Source organism: Notamacropus eugenii, chromosome 5 (assembly GCF_028372415.1).
Source record: "Notamacropus eugenii isolate mMacEug1 chromosome 5, mMacEug1.pri_v2, whole genome shotgun sequence".
Classification (NCBI taxonomy): Eukaryota; Metazoa; Chordata; class Mammalia; order Diprotodontia; family Macropodidae; genus Notamacropus; species Notamacropus eugenii.
Genome location: NC_092876.1, coordinates 411748598 through 411769512, shown reverse-complemented (window position 1 = coordinate 411769512; position 20915 = coordinate 411748598).

Genomic DNA, 20915 nt, shown 5'->3' with positions numbered 1-20915 from the left:
CAGTTTGGGGTGCTGGCTGTAAGAATACAGGGTGAGTCTGCCTGGAAAGAATTCAAGCACTCAAGCCTTCTTTCAGTCAAAGTAGGAGGTTTATTTTAACCCCAGTAGAGCGGGCTAGATTCCTAATGAATCTGTGCTTTGATGGAGATGAGAGTGATACTTATAATACAAAAAAAGACAGTGAGAAGATCTAGATGGGATTAAGGAGTGATAAATAGCCTAGGGTGGCCCAGGTGCAACAGTGAAAGGAGTAAAGTGGTCTGGGGTGGGTCAAGGGAACTGTGAAAGGAGTATTAAATGGTCTAGTGTGAGCCTAGAGCCACCATGAAAGAACTGTTAAGTATCTAGGTGGTCTGGGATGGACCAGATGCCTCAGGCAAGTTGTCTATGTTGTGAAATGAAGGGGGAAATTAAGGAACTGGGCTGCTTTCAAAGATATAGTATTTTCCTTTTTGTGAGTTCAAGTCCCATCACCCCATCATTGGGAGTAAGAAAGAGGGACATGATGTGGTCAGACCTGTGCTTTAGGAAAATAACTTTAGCAAATGAGTGGAGGATAGACCCTAGTGGTGATAGATTTGAGACAGGGAGACAAACCAGGAGGCTATTGCAATAGTCTAGGCATGATGAGATTAGGGTCTGTAGCACATGTGTAAATAAAAAGAAGTGGATATATAGAAGAAATGCATTTTTTCCTTTGTTTCTTCTCCCTGGTCCCCCCATTAGACACAAATATGTGTGTATGTATATGTGTACACACACACACACACACACACACACACACACACACACACACACACACACACACACACAAAGTCAATTGACTAAGAACTGCCTGAAGCTGGCCTGGTCTCCATTCCCAGGCCAATGAATTGCCTGAAGTTGACTAGACTTTGTCAATTCCAGTCTCTGATTATTTTGTAGACCTCCCAAACTCTCCCTTCCAGAGACTCCCAAGCTTTCTTTATGGATTTTTGCTTGTTATGTAAAAACAACTTACCTTAAGAAACTGTGAGATGCTCAACCCCTCCCATCTGCAGCCTCCTCATTCTATCAGACTTAGTACCCTATAAACCCTGTTCCCAGTCTTCTCCTTGGATACCTCAGCAATTGCTATGTGGCCTCTAAAGCTATACTCACTCTTCCCAGAAATCTCAATTTTGTTGTATTGATTGCTTTCATTAAAATTTAGGTTAAATGAATATATTTGTATATATATATATATGTATATACATATATATGTATATATACATATATATATGTATGTATGTATATATATGTATATATACACATATATGTATGTATGTATATATACACATACACACACATATATGTACACATTCATGCATATATATATGTATAATCATTTTATACATGCTTTGATATAGATAGCATCTTTCTTCATAAGTTCCTTGTATTTAATTTCAGTATTTATAATAGTCAAAATGACTTGGTTGCTCAAAGTTGTCTTTAAAATAATATTGCTGTTGCTGTATACGATATTCTTATTCTCTTGGATCTCTTTGTTATTTCGTGCAAGTCATTGCATGTTTTTCTAAAATCACTGAGCTCATCATTTCTAGCACAGTACATCAAAATCATATACCACAACTTGTTCAGCCATTCTACAACTGAAGGGCATGCCCATAATTTATAGTTCTTTGCCACCACACACACACACAAATGCTACACGTTATTTTAGAACATATAGGTTCTTTTCCTTTAGAATATATATGTTCTTTTCCTTTTTCCCTGATCCTCTTTGGAAACAGACTTAGTAGTGGTACTTGCTGGATCAAATGGTATATACAGTTGAATAATTCTTTGGGCATAATTCCAGATTATTCTACAAAATGGTTTGATCAGTTCACAATTCCACCAGCAGTGAATTACTGTCCCAATTTTTCCACATCCCCTCCAACATTTGTCACTTTACCCCTTCTATCATTTTAGCCAATCTGAGAGAGATGAAATGATATCTCAAGGTTTTAATTTGCATTTCTCTTATCAACAATGATCTAGAGTATTTTTTTATATGACTTTCAATTGTTTCAGTTTCTTCATTGGAAAAGTGCTTGTTCATATCCTTTGGCCATTTATCAATTGGGGATGACTCATATTCTTATAGATTTAATAAAGTTCTTTACATATTTGAGACATGAGATATCTGAGAAACTGTCTATAAAAATTCTCCCCCAATTTTCTGCTTCTGATCTTGACTACATTGGTTTTATTTGTACAATCCCTTTTAATTTAATGTAATTGAAATCATCCATTTTACATCTTACTCTGCTCTCTAGCTCGTTTATTCATAAATTATTCTCCTTTTCATAAGTCTGCTAAGTAACATATTCCATGTTTTTCAAAATTTCTTGTAATTTCTCTCCTTATTTCTAGGTCATGTATCCATTTTGACCTTATCTTGGTAAATGGTGTAAGATATTGGTCTCTGCCCAATTTCTGCCATACTGCTTTCTAATTTTCCCAACAATTTTTACCAAAAAATGAATTCTTATCTTAAAACTTAAGTATTTACTCTTGTCAAATACAAGGTTACCATGTTCATTTGTTGCTGTAAATTGTATATCTACTCTGTTCCACTGATCAACCTTTCTATTTCTTAGCTAGTACCAGATAATTTTGATAATTACTGCCTTAGAGTTTAACATCTGGTACTGCTAAATCTCCTTCCTTTACATTTTTTTCATTAGTTCCTTTGATAGTCTTGACTTTTTATTCTTCCAGATGAATTTTGTTATTATTTTTTCTAATTTAGTAAAATAATTTTTTTTTTTTGTAATTTAATTAGGATGTTATTGGATATATGAATTAGTTTAGGTAGAATTGTCAGCTTTCTCCCCTCCCCCAGTAGCTTCCACACATACTCTGATTAGGTCACACTGGATTCTTTGCTGTTCCTCATATAATCCAAACTCCAAGCATTTTTGTTGGATATGCCCTATGCTTGTGGAATGCTCTCCCTCCTCCTCTCTGCCTCCTGGCTTTCCTGTCTTCCTTCTTCAAGTCCCAGTTTAAATCTCACCTTCTCTAGGAAGCCTTTCCCAATCTCTTAATTTTAGCACATTCCCTAGGTTCGTTATTTCCTATACAATCCTGTGTATAGCTTCTCTGTATACAGCTGCTTTCAAATTGTCTACACCATCAGACTAGTCCTCGAGGCCACCGGTTCCTCACCCCTGAGCTAGCTGCTCTAGAGCATAACCAACAACGAGTGACTGAAGCCGACCTAGTCCGCATTCCCAGACCCAAGAAATGCCCCCACCCCTTCCTCCCCAACCTCTATTTTATAAATACTCAACTCTTCCCTCCGCGAAGGAAGATTAGCCGGCTTTCTCTAAGGACTTTTGGTCGTTATGTAAAAACAATTTCCCTTGTAAGACCTAGGAATGCCCCAACCTTCACGAACCCCTCTCGCTCTGCCTTGGTACTGTAAGAACCCCCATGTCCAACCCTCTCCTCACATACCCCAACGCTTGCTGCTGCCTGGCATCCGGAGCTACAATTTCCTTGCCTTGACTAAAGATCATAATTTTTGCTATGTTGGAGATGTTCTCTTTAATTCAGATCTACAGTGTATATATAATTTGTATACAATTTATAGGCACATGCTATTTCTCCCCAGTAGAAGGGAAGCTCCCTGAGATCAGGGACTCATTGGGTGGGGACGTCTGTGTCTACAGCAACAGTATAGATCAATACTCAATTTATAGATTGAATTTTCCCCACCTCTCACAGCAATACCTCACAGTCCTGGGGAATCTCTCTACACATATACTTTGTAGCAATACACTTTGTAGCACTAAGGCTGTGGTGGAGTAGGGGAAGAACATTGAATTTAGAGCTAGCAGACTTGGATTACAGTCATTGTGTCATTTACCACGTGACCTTCTGCCAAGTGACTTTCCTCTCTCTTTGCCTGTTTCCTTAGTTGTAAAATAAAAAATTTGGACTAGTTTAACTGATCATTCCATCTTATAAATTTAAAAAGGCAACTTAAAATGATTTGGGTCAGTTTCAAATGTTAGAATTTTCTCATTAACATATTTCCTCAAAGCTTCAATGAATTTGGGGTGAAAAAAGAACCTTAGACATTGTCTAATCCAGCTCCTTTATTTTATAGATAAGGAAACTAAGACCCAGAGAAATTGTGACTTTTCCTTTTTATAAAAGTTTCATTGATGCTTACTTTTTTACACTAGATATATTTACAGATTACTCCCAGTTTCTGAGAGGTCTCATTACAAAGTAAAGCAATTAAGAAAACTAATAATACAGTTACTGAAAGTTATGTTGACTCAGTGACCCACTTTCGCCAGCCCTGCTTGTCCGTGGAGTATTGAAGAAGGCCTCACCCTGATATTTGTAATGTAGCCAAGTCACCCCCAACTTGGAAAATGTCATGTTCTAGCTATCTTGGGAAGGAACTGAGATAAAGGGCTCAACCTCTTGGCCTACTGAATTGTTTTAAAATTACCTGTAAAAGCTGGCCCTACCTTAAAGTTATTGCTGATCTCTAGTGATTGGCTTGGTCTACACATTGCTATCCTGAGGTACTTGTAATAAACTCCCTTTACTTCTTTTTGCTCTGAGTTTTGCCTCACTAATCAGGGTGAAGAATTTTCCTTTTAACACAGTGATCTCATCTTACATGTAGCATTTCATGTATGTAGCACTCTCTCATGTAAAAGAAAATGAACAGAAATCTGTTTTCTTTTATTCCCACTCCCTACCCTACTGGGGAAAAAAAAAAGAAAAACATCCTATAATAAATGGTATATAGTGAGGCAAAACAAGTTCCCTCATGGACTGTATATAAAATATGTATGTTTCATTTTAGGACCCTCATTAGTCTTCTGTAATCATGAATCATGATTGATTGTATTGATCATAGTTTTTACAGCTTTAAAGATTGTCATTAAAGTATTATTTTTACTGTGTAAGTTTTTCTCCTTATTCGGTTTATTTCATTCTTCTTGAGTTTATGAAAGTCCTCAAAATCGTTCATCTTTATAATGTAGATGTTATAATATAGATTGTTCTTCTGGATTTGCTTACTTCACTCTCCATCAGTTCATACAAGTTTTGCCATGTCTTTTTGAAATCATCTATATCTTCATTTCTTATAGAAAAATAGTTTCATATACCACAATTCATTCAACCATTCCTCAGTTGAGGTAAATCCATTTAGGTTTTGTTTTTTTTTGCTGTTACAAAAAGAGCTGCTGTAATATTTTTTACTTAAAGGACCCTTTCCTTTCTCTGATCTCTTTTGGGTATAAGTATAGCTGTGATGTTGCTGGGTCAGTAACTTTTTTGTGTATAATTCAAAATTATTTCCTAGAATGGTTCTACCTGTTTGCAGGACCAAATGTGCATCAGTGTGACCCTTGAACCCTTGAAACATTTATTATTTTCCTTTTTTGTCATCATTGCCTCTTCAGTGGTTGTTGTGTGAATATCATAATTGTTTTAATGTTCATTTCTCTAATTAATAGTGATGCAGAGTATTTTTTCCATATGACATATATGTATGAATATAGCCCAGGCTTCTTTCCCTAAGAGCTCTCTTTTCATATCCTTGTGGCATTTATCAACTAGGGAGTGGCTTTTATTCTTTTAAATTCCAACCAGTTCCTTATTTATCTTGAAAATAAGATGTTTTATCTGAGAAACTTACTACAAAGATTTTTTTTTACTAAATTTTCCCTTTTAATCTTAGCTTTATTGTATTTATTCATGCAAAAAAAATTTTAATTGCATATAATCAAAATTATCCATTTCATCTTCTGTAATCTTCTCTATCCCTTGTTTGATCATAAATTTTTATCCTATTCATAGATCTGATAGATAATTTTTTTCTGTTTCTTTAATTCGTTTATGACCCACTTAGAACCTGTCTTTATATAAGGCATGAAATGTTGGTATAAATGTAAATTCTCCTATACTGCTGCCCAGTTTTTGTTAAGTAATGAGTCCTTATCCTGGGAGCTAGAATCTTTGCATTTATGGAACAAACCAGAATATTTGCTTCTACATGTTGTATACCTATCTATTCCACTCATCAAGCTATTTTTTCACCATTATCAAATTATTTTAATAATTATACTTTGCAGTGTAGTTTGAGATCTGGCACTTCTAGGCCCCCTTCATTCCCATTTCTTTCCATTACTTCTCTTAAAATTCTTGGCTTTATTTTTCATTCATATAAATTTTGTTAATATTTTATTCTTGTTTTAAATAGTAATCAGTTCAGTTTTTATGGCATTGAATAAGTAAATGAAATTAAGTATTATTGTCATTTTTATTATGTTTGTCCTGTCCAGGAGTAATTAGTATTTTCCCAATTATTTAGGTCTGTATTTCTATAAATAGTTGTTTGTAGTTATATTTATATAGTTCTTGTATGTATTTTGGAAGGCAGACTCAGAAATATTTTATATACTTTACAACATTTTAAATGGAATCTTTTTTCTATCTCTTATGGCTGGATATTATTAATCTGATTATGATTGTGGTCATATCCTGAAACTTTGCTGAAGTTATTAATTGTTGGAATTAATTTTTTAGTTGTCTTTCTGTATATAATCACACACGTAAAACCATGCTATACATAGTTCTACTTATCAGTTCTTTCTCTAGATGCAGATGCCATTTTTCTTCATAGATTCTTTGTAGTTAATTTGGGTATTTATAATAGTTAAAATGACTTGTTTGCTCAAAGTTGTTCCTTTTTAAAAAATTATTTATTTTTAGTTTTCAACAGAAACTACCACAAGATTTCAAGTTCCAAATTTTTTCCCCATCTCTCCCCTCCACTCACTGTAAGACAGCATGCATTCTGATTACCACTTCCCCAAATCTGCCCTCCTTTCTGTCACACCCCTCCCTTCTTCCCATTCCCTCTATTTTCTTGAAGGACAAAATAGGTTTCTATACCCCATTGCTTGTATATCTTATTTTCCAGTTGCATGTAAAAACAATTTTTAACATTGAGAAAGCAAGCGATTCAATATAGGTTATATATGTGTAGTTATGCAAAACACTTCCGTAACAGTCATGTTGTGAAAGACTAATTATGTCTGTCTCCATCCTATCTATTCTTTCTTTTGACCCTATCCCTCCTCAAAAGTGTTTACTTCTAATTACCCCTTCCTCCCATTTGCCCTCCCTTCTATTATCCCCCTACCCTCTGCTTATCCCCTTCCATTTTACTTTCCTGAAGTGTAAGATAGATTTTCATACCAGACTGAGTATGCATGTTATTCCCTCCTTAAGACTATTGTGATGAGAGTAAGGTTCACTCTTTCCCTCTCCCCTCTTCTCCATTTAAAAAGCTTTTCTTGCCTCTGTTATGTGAAATAATTTGCCCCATTCTATTTCTCCTTTTCTCCTCCCAATATATTCCTTTCTCATCCCTTAATTTTATTTTTTTAGATATCATCCTTTCCTATTCAACTCACCCTGTGCCCTTTGTCTATATGTATATAATCCCTCCAACTACCTAAATAATGAGAAAACTCTCAAGAGTTACAAATGTTATCTTTCCATGTAGGAATGCAAACAGTTCAACTTTAGTAAGTCCCTTATGATTCCTGTTTACTTTTTTGTGCTTCTCTTGATTCTTGCGTTTGAAAGTCAAATTTTCTATTCAGCTCTGGTCTTTTCAACAAGAATGCTTGAAAGTCCTCTATTTCATTGAATGACCATTTTTCCTCTGAAGTATTATACTCAGTTTTGCTGGGTAGATGATTCTTGGTTTTAATTCTAGCTCCTCTGACCTCTGGAATATCATATTCTAAGCCCTTCGATCCCTTAATGTTAAAGGTGCTAGATCTTGTGTTATCCTGATTGTATTTCCACGATACTTGAAATGTTTGTTTCTGGCTGCTTGCAATATTTTCTCCTTGACCTGGGAACTCTGGAATTTGGCTACAATATTCCTAGGAATTTTTCTTTTGGGATCTTTTTCTGGTAGTGATTGGTGGATGTTTTCTTTTTCTGCTTTGCCTTCTTGTTCTACAACTTCAGGGCAATTTTCCTTAATAATTTCTTATAATATTGTGTTAAGATTCTTTTTTGGATCATACCTTTCAGGTCATCTGACTATTCTCATATTGTTTCTCCTCCATATCAGTTGTTTTTCTGATGAGATATTTCACATTCTCTTCTATTTTTTTCATTTATTTGATTTTATTTTGTGTTGTCTTGATGTCTTATGTCATTGGATTTCCCCCAGCCCAATTCTAGTTTTCAAGGAATTATTTTCTTCCTTAAGTCTTTGATTCTCTATTTCTAGTTGGTTGACTTTTTTTCATTATTTTCTTGGATTGTTCTTATTTTTTTTCTGAATTTTTCCTCACTCTCTCTTATTTGATTTTTAAGTTCTGTCAAGAACTCTTTTTGGGCTTGTGAACTTTTGACTTTTCTAATTGAAAAAAGAGTGCCTTTTTTAGCCCCACTCTCTTCATCTAAATAGGTATCAGATCTTCTCCATCCCCATAGTATTTATTTGTGGTTGGGTTCTTTCTCATTTGCTTACTCATTTCTTTTTTGTTGTTGTTTTTTTATATCAGCTATTATCATAATCAAGTTCTAGGCAAAAATATGGAGAATAATGCCCCAAGCCTCAAGTCCTCTTACTGTTATTTTTCTGAGCTTGGTCCTCAGGCTCACTCCTCTCCACCTCTAAGCATGCTAAGGACCCCAGGCACAATAAGGCCCTGTGGCCCTCCTGGGGTTGCAAAATACAGCTGTCTTCTTTGCCCAGGAACTGAAACCAGGAACTCTGCTCTCCTACAAGTGCCCACAGCCACAGAGTACTGCTCTGCTACTGCACTTACCAGGTGTGCTCTAGCTTCTTCTCCCCTGCAGTCATAACCCAGGAACATGTCTGGTTAGAACAACAGTGCTTGACATCTTTCAACAGTGAAAGAATTATCAATCTTCCTCTACTCTGGAGTCCAATCCCTACCCTGTCAATGAAGTGAAAGTTCCTGAGGCAGAGGTTGCCTCACAACACAGCTGCCCCCTGGGCTTATTGTTTGTTAATTCTGCAGAGTTGGCCTGGAAGTGTTTGCACTTCACCCAGGCCAAACCTCTGCGCCTGGAGGTGAAGTCCTTCCTGAGGTCCTCTCAAGTTGTCTTAAGAGGACAACTGTTTTACCTTGACTCCTGTTTACTTCTGCTGTTCTGCATTCACTCTGAGGCAATGTTCTGTCTTTTTTGTTTGTGAAAGAAATTTGGGAAGCCTAAAGTTTTCTCATCTACCCCACCATCTTCCCAGAATTCTCTTAGATTCTGATTTTTAATCCATTTCTGTCTTATGGGTGAGTTTATCCAAAATTATAATTGCTATTTGTGTAATTTGTATAGAATAATTACCATTTGTATAATACTATTCACATTCAAAATTATAATTACTACTTGTGTATTTCCCTCTATCCTATTTTTTTCTCACTATTGTCCTATTCACTCTCTGTTTTTATCCTATCCTTCCTCAGATATCTAGTTTGCTTCTAACCAGAACTTCCCTAATTCTCCCCTTTTAAAGAATCCTTTCCTTATCCTCTCTCCTTACCCTTCTATTCCTTATTCAATTTACCTCCAGTCTCTCTTATGCTTTTTCCACTACCCTATTAAATCTTAATCTACACATCCTTCTAAAAGGCTCTCCCTTTTCCTGTCCCCTCCGCCTCTTATTTCTTTATAAATTTAAAAGACTTTTATACCCTCTTAGATGTATATATTTTTCATTCTTTACTCCTAGATCAGATGAGGGTAAGATTCCAACATTAACAGTCCTCCACCCCCACCTGCTTCCTCTGTATCAGTCTTTCCTTTCATGCCTCATTTGTATGAGATAATTACTCTTTTTTACCATTTCCTATCCAATTTTGGTTTTTGGAATCACCCTATTATACTCAAAGCAGCTCCAAACTTTCTTCCAAATTATTCAAGTAATAATGACAGTCTTAAAAATACTGATAACATTTTTACATATAAGAAGTAAACAGTTTGACATTATTGAGTTCCTTATAATTAGTCTTTAATGTTTTATCTTATATTTCTCCTGGATCTTATGTGCCAAATTTTCCACTGGGTTCTGGTATTTTTGTCACAGGTATCTGAAATTTTTTCAGTTTGTTAAATATCCATTTTTTGTTTGTTTAGGATTATACTCAACTTGCTGGGAAATTTTTTTGTTTTTGTTTTATCTGAACCCCAGCTCTTTTGCTCTTTGAAATATAATGTTCCAAGACTGATGGTCTTTTATTGTAGAAGCTGCTAGGTCTTGTGTACTCTTGATTGTAGCTCCACAGTATTTAATTGTTTTTTCTCTTGTTGCTTAAATTTTCTCCCTAACCTGGGAGCTTTGAAACTTGACTGTGATATTACTGTATGTTTTCCTCCTGGGATCTCTTTCATATGATGATTGGTGGATTTTTTAAAATTTCTATTTTGCCCTCTTATTCTAGAACTTCAGGGCAATTTTCTTTAATAATTTCTTATCATATTATCTCATTGGTCCTTTTTTTGGTCATAACTTTCAGGTAGTCCAACAGTTCTCATATAGTCTCTCCTCGATCTATTCTCTGGACCAGTTGTTTTTTTCTAATGAGATGCTTCACATTGTCTTCTATTTTTCCATTCTTTCGATTTTATTTTATTATTTCATGGTGTCTTATGATGTCATTCACTTCCCCTTGCCTAATTCTAGTTGTCATGGATTTGTTTTCTTTCCTAAGTTCTTGGATCTCTTTTTTCAAGTGATTGCCTCTCTTTTCATAATTTCCTTGATTTTTCTTAGATTGCTCTTATTTTTCCCTAATTTTTCCTCAGTTTTTTAAATTTGCTTTTTGAAGTCTTTTTAAAGTTCTTTTAAGAACTCTTTTTGTGCTTGTGATCATTTGACATTTCTCTTTGAGGTAGGAGTAGCTTTTTAAGCTCTACTATCTTCCTCTGAATATGAATCTAGATCTCTGTCTCCACAGATTCTTTCTCCTTTGCTTACTCATTTTTATTTTCACTTTAGTTTTATTTTATTTTTTAGCAGCTCATTATTGTAATCAGGTTTTAGTCCCAGGGTATGGGGAATCATGCCCCAGGTCTCAGGTCTTTCTTACTGTAGTTTTCTGAGCTTTGTCCTGAGACCCAACCTTGGGTACTCCTCTCTACCCTTAACCATGGCTAAGGCCCCCAGCCACACTGTCTTGCAAATGCTCTTGCTCTCTGTGGTCTCTTGCGATTGCAAACTTCAGCTCTCCCCTCTATCCTGGAATCAAAACCAGGGACTCTGCTCTCCTGCAAGTGCCCACAGCCAGGAGGGTTCTCATCCTTCTACTACCACACTCACCAAGTATATGCTTGCTCCTCCTTACCCTCAGCAGCAGCCTGGGACCTTGTTTGCTCAGCATAGCTGTACCCAGCATCTCAAGATGATGGTAGATCCTTCAATCTTTCTCTCCTCAGCAGTCCAACCCCAACACTGTCCATGAGGTGAACATTTCCAAGACCGAGGCTGCCTTCTGACCCAGTGTTTATTGTTTCAGTGGAGTCAGCCTGGAGCTATTTGCACTTGAGTTAGGCCAAACCTAATCCTGTGAATATCACGTCTTTTTTGGAGGTCTTCTCAAGTAGTCTTAGGAGGACAACTGCTTTACCTTGATGTTTTGCCATTCTCTGTTCACTTTGAGATGATGTTCTGTCTTGTTTGTGGAGGAAATTTGGAATTTTCTGACCCATTCAGCCATCTTCCCAGAATCCTCTGCTCTTCTGTACATTCTTGCCACCTCTTCTTAATCTTTTCTACTTTTTTTTGTTTTTTTATCATGACCATTTTCGCATGAAATTTTCCCTTTGATGTCTCTAATTTTATTGATGAGATTGCTTCTTTCTTATTTTATTGTTTCTTTGTGTTGATTATTTAAGAGAACCTTCTTATTTCTCCTCGTTATTCTTTGGAATTCTGCATTCGGGAGGGTAGATTTTCCCTTCTCCTTTACCCTTTCATTTTCCTTCTTTCCTCAGCTACTGGTAAACCCTCATCAGAGAAACATTTTCCTTTCTTGTTCTTCTATTTCTCTGTTGCTGACTCCTGTACAATATTGTTAACCTTTGTCCATAGTTCTTCAGGCTCTCTACCAGATCTAATCCTCTAAATTATTCACTACTTTCACTTCATATACATAAGGCATTTTATTTAGGTCATCCCTATATGGTCTGATGTTTTCCCCACTTTCTTTAAGTCTAAATTTTGCAGTAAGAAGTGGTGATCATGATCTGAGCCATAGTCAGTTCCAGGTCTTCTTTTAACTGACTGTATAGAGCTTCTTCACCTTAGGATGCAAAGTATATAATCAAGCAAATTTTGATATTGACCCTTTGGTGATATCTATGTCTACAGTCATTTTTTGCGTTGTTGAAAAAGACTTTGCTGTGAACAGTGACTTATCTTGATGAAACTCTTATTAGAATCAGTGACTCCCTTCTTATCCAAATGATATGAGTAGTCAGGCAGCCCTTTGTTTCAGGCTGTCTCAGACTCAGGCTGTTTCAATTTAGTATTTGCATACGTAATTGAATCAAATGAAATAGAGGATTATTAATGTAAGCTGTGGCCCAGGGTCCATGAAGGCTCTAGAGCTAGGCTTATACGGACCCAGTTCAATCCTAGGGGCTTTAGCCTAAGAGGTGTTTCTTTGCATCATTTCTTTGCATACTATAATTACAGCTCCAAAGGTAGCTAGTTGACGCAATGTATAGAGTGTTGGGCTTGGAATCAAGAACTGAGTTTGAATGGACCTCAGACGCTTATTAGCTGTGTCCCTGGGCAAGTCACCTTTGTGTGCTACAGTTCTGTCAACTGTAAAATGGGGATAATTATAGCACCTACCTCCTAGGGGTTGGGGGTTGTTGTGAGGATCAAATGAAAGAATATTTGTAAAGCAATTAGTGCATACAATAAATATAAAATAAATAAAAAAGTAAAGCATATAGTGGGTGTTTAATAAATGCCTCCTTCTTTTTTCTTTTTTTTCTTCCTCACAACCAGAGTTGCTGCAGCAAAATCTGTATATTCATGAGACAACTTGTACCTATGTTTCCAGCTTCCATTCAGTATTAAATGTATAATATAGATTTCAGAGTACAGAACAGCTATGATCTAAGGAAAACCAAGATTATAAATAACATAAAGGACAATGGAAAGACAAATTAATATGTGGTAGGCATAAATAGTACTGGTAAGTCTGAAACACGAGAAATGGCATTAAATACATTATTGAGGAAATATAAGAAGAATTATTGAGGAAATATGATCCAGAAATTATGACTTACAAGTTATGTCATAAGAGTGAGTTAGGCAAGCTGTATCAGACCTTAAATTGTATTCTAAAGCAGTAATAATCAAAACTACTTGGTACTGGCTAAGAAAGAGAGTGGTGGATCACTGGAATAGGTTAGGTATACAAGACACAAGTCACTATATTCTCCAAAGAATGAAAATTTTCTATAGAATTATACTGGAGATCGTTTAAGTTGATTGCAGCTTGTTGCCAGTGTTGACTTGACCTCAAGGAACAGCCAAAAAATAGAATTCAGCAAATAATTTTTGTCATAAAAAGAAGTTACATGAGTCATATAAAGGAAATGGCATAATGCAATAAATAGATAGAGAGCTGTAGTAATATCTTCAGAATATTAAAAGACCCAGGAGAAGGCCGTCATCATATTGGAGAGATCTTCTCTGGAGAATTTCTGGGAGGGCATGAACAAGAATTATATAAAGTGTGGAGGTATGTCTGGTTTATGTTCTACACCACTGAAGGGAGTTAGCTCCTTTGAAGTCTATAATGTCACTAATAAACTATTGTCACAGTTATGGATTGGTTAAACTATTCTGTAAAACAATTTGGAACTGAGCTAGAAAAGGCACCTCTCTGTCCTACACTTCATTGTTTAGTCATTCAGTGACATATGACTCTTTGTGATCCCCTGAATCATAGCATGCCAGGCCCTCCCAGCCTGATGTCTTTCTTTGTCTTCACCTCATTAAAGGGGCCATGCCCTGGCTACTTCTTAAACAGTCTTATTCAGTGAATGGGCATTACTTCACCCCAAGTGAGTACCTGCAAAGACCTTGGCCTAAATGGCCCAAGGTCTCCCAGTGCATCCTGGCTCATTTCCAATCATCCTGATGAATATCTGGTCACTAGATTCAGATGGCTCTGGAGAAGTGAGGCTGGTGACCTGTACAGCCCTTCCTCACTCAAAACAAAGTCAAGTGCAAGTCATGTCATCATTTCTCTGATGGCATGGTCTTCTTCAGCAATGAAGGACAGACACAATGACTGTAGTAATCTATTGTTTGATAAATGCAAAGACTCCAGCTTCTGGGCTAAGAACTTACTATTTAACAAAAACTGCTGGGAAAAATGGAAAATAGTATGGCAGAAACTAGGCATAAACCAACATCTTATGCCCTACACCAAGATAAAGTCAAAATGAGTACATGATTTAGATATAAAGGCTGATACTATAAGCAAACTAGGAGAGCAAGGAATAGTTTACTGCTGGGGATGGAAGCTCAATTCCAGGTGGACAGTCTCGGGCGGGTAAAGGTGGGAACTTCTAAATCTTAGAGTTCTCAGGAGGCCCCCCCCAGGAAACGACTGGGAATCGAGGTGAACCGAGCTATCTCGTGTATTTCCGCCTCTTCCCGTGAGAGACATGATGGGAGAGAGCTCTCCCCGCCCTCGAGATTGTCCCGGATCTGGGCACACTATTGTTATCTAACAGCACGGTATTCAGATGCAAACTATGCTGCTGGAGAGTTTAAGTAGGATCAGGAAAGCCTGAAAGTTCTCTTGGGCGGAGGGGCGCGGAGCGGGCAGGACACAAGGCTCCGCTTTTCCTCTCTCCTCTCTCCCCTCCCCCTCTCTCCCCACTTACACTTCTATTTCCAATCTCTTATTGTAAGATCTTTGCCTCCTTGGGAGATTCTTCGCTCCCTCCTAAGGAAGAATTCCCCTGCACTTGTAACTAGACCCTGAAATAAAGCTCAACCCTTGTTCGACTCTGGAACGTCCTTTCTCTCGTACGAACATCCGGTTTGGCCAACCGAAGACCTCCGATAGAGGTAAGGGAAGACTCGGGTAGCCCTCAGGCCTCTAGGCCTGGCAGTTTACCTGTCAGATCTATGGAGAAGGGAAGACTGTTTGACCAAACAAGAGATAGAGAACATTATGAAATGCAAAAAAAAAAAAAAAATTTTGATTTCATTACATTTTAAAGTTTTTTGTACAAACAAAGGCAATACAACCAAGGTTAGAAGAGAAGCAGAAAGCTGGGAAACAATTTTTATAGCCAATGTCTCTACAAAGGCCTCATTTCTAATGAGAAACCACTGAGAACATTTCTGAAAACTGAGTCAAATTTAAAAGAATAGAAGTCGTTTCCCAATTGATAAATGGTCAAGCAATATAAACTGACAGTTTTCAGATGAAGAAATTAAACTTCTCTGTAGTCATATGAAAAAAATACTCTAAATCACTATTGATTAGAGAAATGCAAATCAAAACAACTCTGAGGTACCACATCACAATTATCAGATTGGCAAACATGAAAAAATAGGAAAATTATAAATGTTATTGGAACACTAATGCATTGTTGGTGGAGCTGTGAACTGAACCAACCATTCTGGAGAGCAATTTGGAACTATGTCCAAAGGGCATACCCTTTGACCCAGCAATACCACTTCTACGTCTATATCTCCAAATGGGTAAAGGACCCCCATGTACAAAAACATTTATAGCAGCTCTTTTTTTTAGTGGTCAAGAATTGGAAATTGAGGGGATGCTCATCAATTGGGGAATGGCTTAACAAGTTGTGGTATAAGAAATGATGAGCAGGCGGACTTCAGAAAAACCTGGAAAGACTTATATGAACTGATGCTGAGTGAAGTGAGCAAAACCAGGAGAACATTGTACATGGTAACAGCCACATTGTACTTTGTACGATGACTAATTTTGATAGACTTGGATCTTTTCAGCAATGCAAGGATCTAAGATAACTCCAAAGGGTTCATGATGGAAAATTCTATCCACATCCAGAGAAAAAATTTGCAGATTGAAGCATGCTATTTGCTCTCTTTTTGTTGTTGTTGTTTTTGTTTCTTATTTCTCATGGCTCCTCTCATTGGTACTAATTCTTCTTTACAACATGATTAATATGAAAATTGTTCTTGGATTTGTCCTTCGTTGCCAAAGAAGACCATGCTATCAGAAAAATAATGACATGACCTGCACTGGACTGTTGTGAGTGAGGGAGGGCTGTGCAGGTCACCAGCTTCACTTCTCCTCCAGAGCCATCTGAATCCAGGGACCTGACACTCCTCAGGATGACTGGAGATGACCCAAGATGAGGCAACTGGGGTTAAGTGACTTGCACAAGGTAACACAGCTAGTGAGTGTAAAGTGTCTGAGGTGAGATTTGAACTCAGGTCCTCCTGACTCCTGCACTGGTGCTCTATCCACTGTACCACCTAGCTGCCCAACATGAAAATATGTTTAATATGAATGTATATGTAGAGCCTATATAAGATTGCATGCTATCTTGGGGAGTAGGGAGGAGAGGTAGAGGGAGAAAATTTAGAACTCAAAATCTTATGGAAATGAATGTTGAAAACTAAAAACTAATAAATTAATAATAATAATAAAGAGTTAGGCAGCCAGGTAGTATAGCAGATTTCAGAGTGCACTGGATTTGAAATAAGGAAGACCTTAGTTGAAATCCTGCCTCAGAGTGTCATGGCTCTCTATCCAAACCACTTAACCTCTCTTAGCCTTAATTTGTAAAATGGGGCTCCTAATAGTCTCTGTCTTGCAAGGCTGTGAGAATCAAATGAGAGATTTGTAAAGCATTTAGGAAATCTTTAAGTGCTATATAAATATTAGCTATTATGAACAGCTCAAGTGATGCATTATTACTTCCCTAGAGACACTAAGAGAACAACAGGAAGACTTCCAGGGCTTTGAGTAGATTTCCTGTGGAGAACCTTGGGAAAACATGGATAGGAAATGACTAGAATGAAACTGCCAGTAATAGTCTTGCACTGGAGATGTTGCAGTATGTGTCAGTGAAAAACACAGCAATGAAACCATGAAAACTACCAGAGATAATGTTCATGACTAGGTTGACTATAAAAAATGTAAAAAATCAGTGAAATTTTACTTGAAATCAATTTATAATTGAAATCAATTATTATCTTTTGAACCCTTGACAATGGAAATTTCTGTCATTTCTATAATCACTATGTAAGGGCTCACAGATCAGGAGCAGCACTATCCTGAATCTGTGGCAATTATCATGGACAAGTTGCTTATGCCAAATCAAAATATTAATCTAGATCATGTTTGAATTTAAGTAAAACATAAAGGTTGCAAACATCCTGTTGTAGCCTAACCTGTCAATTTTCTCCACAGTCTAAAACTCATTACTCCAAACTCACAATTTTCCTTCTAAAATGATTTGGTATTGTCTTTGCATTTTTGGTTCTGAAGGAATTCTATACATTTAGCATATATTATCATTTTATGAAACTTTTCCTTGTTGATTTAAGGAATTGTATGCAAGTTGATTTAAAAATAGATGAACAGGCTAAAAATCATGAATTCATAAAATCATAAAATATTTGAGAGGTAAAAGACCTCAGAGATCACATTACAGGTAAAAAAGTCTAGGCAAATTATCTAATATTACAGAGTTAGCCAGTAGTAGAGCCAGGATGAATTGGGAAGAAAAACTCAGTTTCAAAAATTAATTTAATACCAAGAAAGAAAAGGTACTAAATAATACTGTATAAAGTTGTCTTTTATTGTGAAACACTTATAGAACTGCTGATATCTGTAATTATGTCTATATTATCTGTCTTGACAGATGCCACCATCTTGGCAATGTTTTCTTTAAGATACGAGTCAAGACTAATCATAAAACAAAGCTGTTTAGTTTTTTTAAATTAGGAGAAATTACTTTAATATCTAGATTTCTTCCTTGATGTGAACATAAAAAGACAACATACTTGGACACAGAGGAAATTTACAGATAAGTACTATGTGAACTGTGTTATTTTTATAATTTTAGAAATCAAATGATGTGTATTTAAAATCATATGATCCCCTACTCCTCTCTCTACTACACTGTGACACTTCTCATAGAGCTGAACATGTGCTCTGGCCTCTTCTGGAAGGATACATTCTCTGGACCCTTAATAAATAACTTACATGACCAAGTAGTTCTAATTGGCTAATGAGTGTTCCTATGACAGGAATTATGTCAAAAAAGATTGGCACCTGAGTAAAGAAGAGCTGCCCCTTTAGTAGTTAAGGAGGCTAGGTTACTGCTCTTATAGATTAATTCCAATTTCTTAATACCATGAGACACTTGTAGGTTATTCAACAGTCAACAAAAGGAGATTTATATAGCCATAGAAGAGGAAGGATATTTAGCAAAGATATTCTCTTAGTAAATCACAGTTATTTAGCTCTTCACAGTTTACTAGTATCATTCATGTTGTCATTTTAAGGTGAGAAACCTCAAATGAAATACTGGAACTGGAGCTACTGGCTTTTTGGATTCAGCCTACCAGGAAGCTATATTAACAACTCGAGTGGGCCCCATTTGCAAATCAAGTTTGGAGGATAGTCTCAATCTGAGATTCAAATGAACTACCCTGAACTGAATGAAAGGGCCTTAGGAAAATCTAACCATGACTACTTGGCGAGTTCCTAGGAAATATTGCTCCTAGTATACTATAAGAGCTATGAAAAAGGTGCATGTTTCTCTCTGGGGTGGGTGGAGGTGGGGAGAGGGAGGGAATATAGCTTTCCATTAACAATAAGCAGGTGGGGAAGTGGATTTCTCTCCTCTGTCCTCCCTACCAACAACTTTGGAGTGGTAGTACTGTCTAATAACCATCAGAATATGTATTTGTCTAGGCTAGCCTGAGACTGGACCTCAAATCTCTGGCTGCTTTTTCTGCTTCATATTTCCTTTCAATTCACAAATGGTGATCCTGAGAAATGAATGATTTTTTTCTAATTTAATTTTTCTCCATTACACATAAAAACATTTTTTGACATTGATTTTTAAAATGTTTGAGTTCCAAATTTTCTCCTTCTCCTTCCCCCCTCTTTGAGGAGGCATGCAATTTGCTATTGATTATATATGTGCAGTCGTACAAAGCATATTTCCGTATTAGTCATGTTGCATAAGAAAATAGACCAAAAAAACCACCAAGAAAATAAAGTTAATATAGAACTAGAAAAAAATAATAACAAAATTCTTCTATAAGAACAAAAGGTCCAGAATATCAAGGAAATTAATGAAAAGAAGCACAAGGGAAGGTGGCCTAGCTGTACCAGATCTTGAACTATATTATAAAACAATAAATACCAAAACTACTTGGTATTGGCTAAGAAACAGAGTGGTAGATCAGTGGAATAAATTAGGTATATATGATACAGTAGTCAGTGACGATAGTAATGTACCATTTGATAAACCCAAAGACTCCAGCTTCTGGGCTAAGAACTCACTATTTAACAAAAATTTCTGGGAAAGCTGGAAAATAATATGACAGAAACTAGGTATAGACCAACATCTTATGCCCTACACCAAGATAAAGTCAAAATGAGTACATGATTTAGATATAAAGGCTGATACTATAAGCAAACTAGGAGAGCAAGGAACAGTTTACCTGTCACATCCATGGAGAAGGGAAGACTGTTTGACCAAACAAGAGGTGGAGAACATTATGAAATGCAAAATGGATTAAATTGAATTGAAACTGAAAAGTTTTTGCACAAAGCCAATGCAACTAAGGAGCAGAAAGTTTGGAAACAGTTTTTATAGCCAGTGTCTCTGATAGAAATCTTATTTCTAAAATATCTAGAGAAATGAGTCAAATTTATAAGAATAGAAGAATTCCACAATTGATAAATGGTCAAAGGATACAAACAGACAGTTTTCAGATGAAGAAATTAAAGCTCTCTATAGTCAAATGAAAAAATACTCTAAATCACCATTGCTTAGAGAAATGCAAATCAAAACATCTCTGAGGTACCATGATTTGGAACTATGCCCAAAGGACTATAAAACTGTGCATACCTTTAACCCAGCAATACTAGGTCTGTATCCCAAAAAGATCATGAAAATGTGAAAAGGACCCACATGTACAAAAATATTTGTAGCAGCCCTTTTTGTAGTGGCCAAGAATTGGAAGCTGAGGGGATGCCCATCAATTGGGGAATGATTGAACAAGCTGTGGTATATGAATGTGATGGAATACTATTTTGCCATAAGAAATAATGAGTAGGTAGACTTCAGAAAATCTTGGAAAGACTTACGTGAACTGATGCTGAGTGAAGTGAGCAGAACCAGAATAACATTGTTACACAGTAACAGTTGTGTGATGACTAACTTGAATAGACTTAGCTTTTAGCAATGCAAAAATCTAAGAGAACTCCAAAAAAGTCATGATGGAAAATGCTATCCACACCCAGAGAAGGAACTATGGAGTCTGAATATATCCTTATATTCTTTGACATTTTAAAATTGGAGAATGACTTCTGTTCTAATAAATTTGACTCAATTCTCTATACAATAGAAAATGAGGCCTTCATCAGGGAAACTTGCTGTAAAATTTGCCCCCAATTTCCTGCTTTTCTTCTAATCTTCATTGCATTGGTTTTGTTTATGCAAAACCTTTTAAATTTCATGTAGTCAAAATTATCTGTTTTACTTCTAGTAATATGCTCTATCTCTTGGCAATTATTTCTTCCTTTCTTCATAGATCTGACAGGTAAAATGAAACAAATGTTTATACTCCTGATAATAACTTC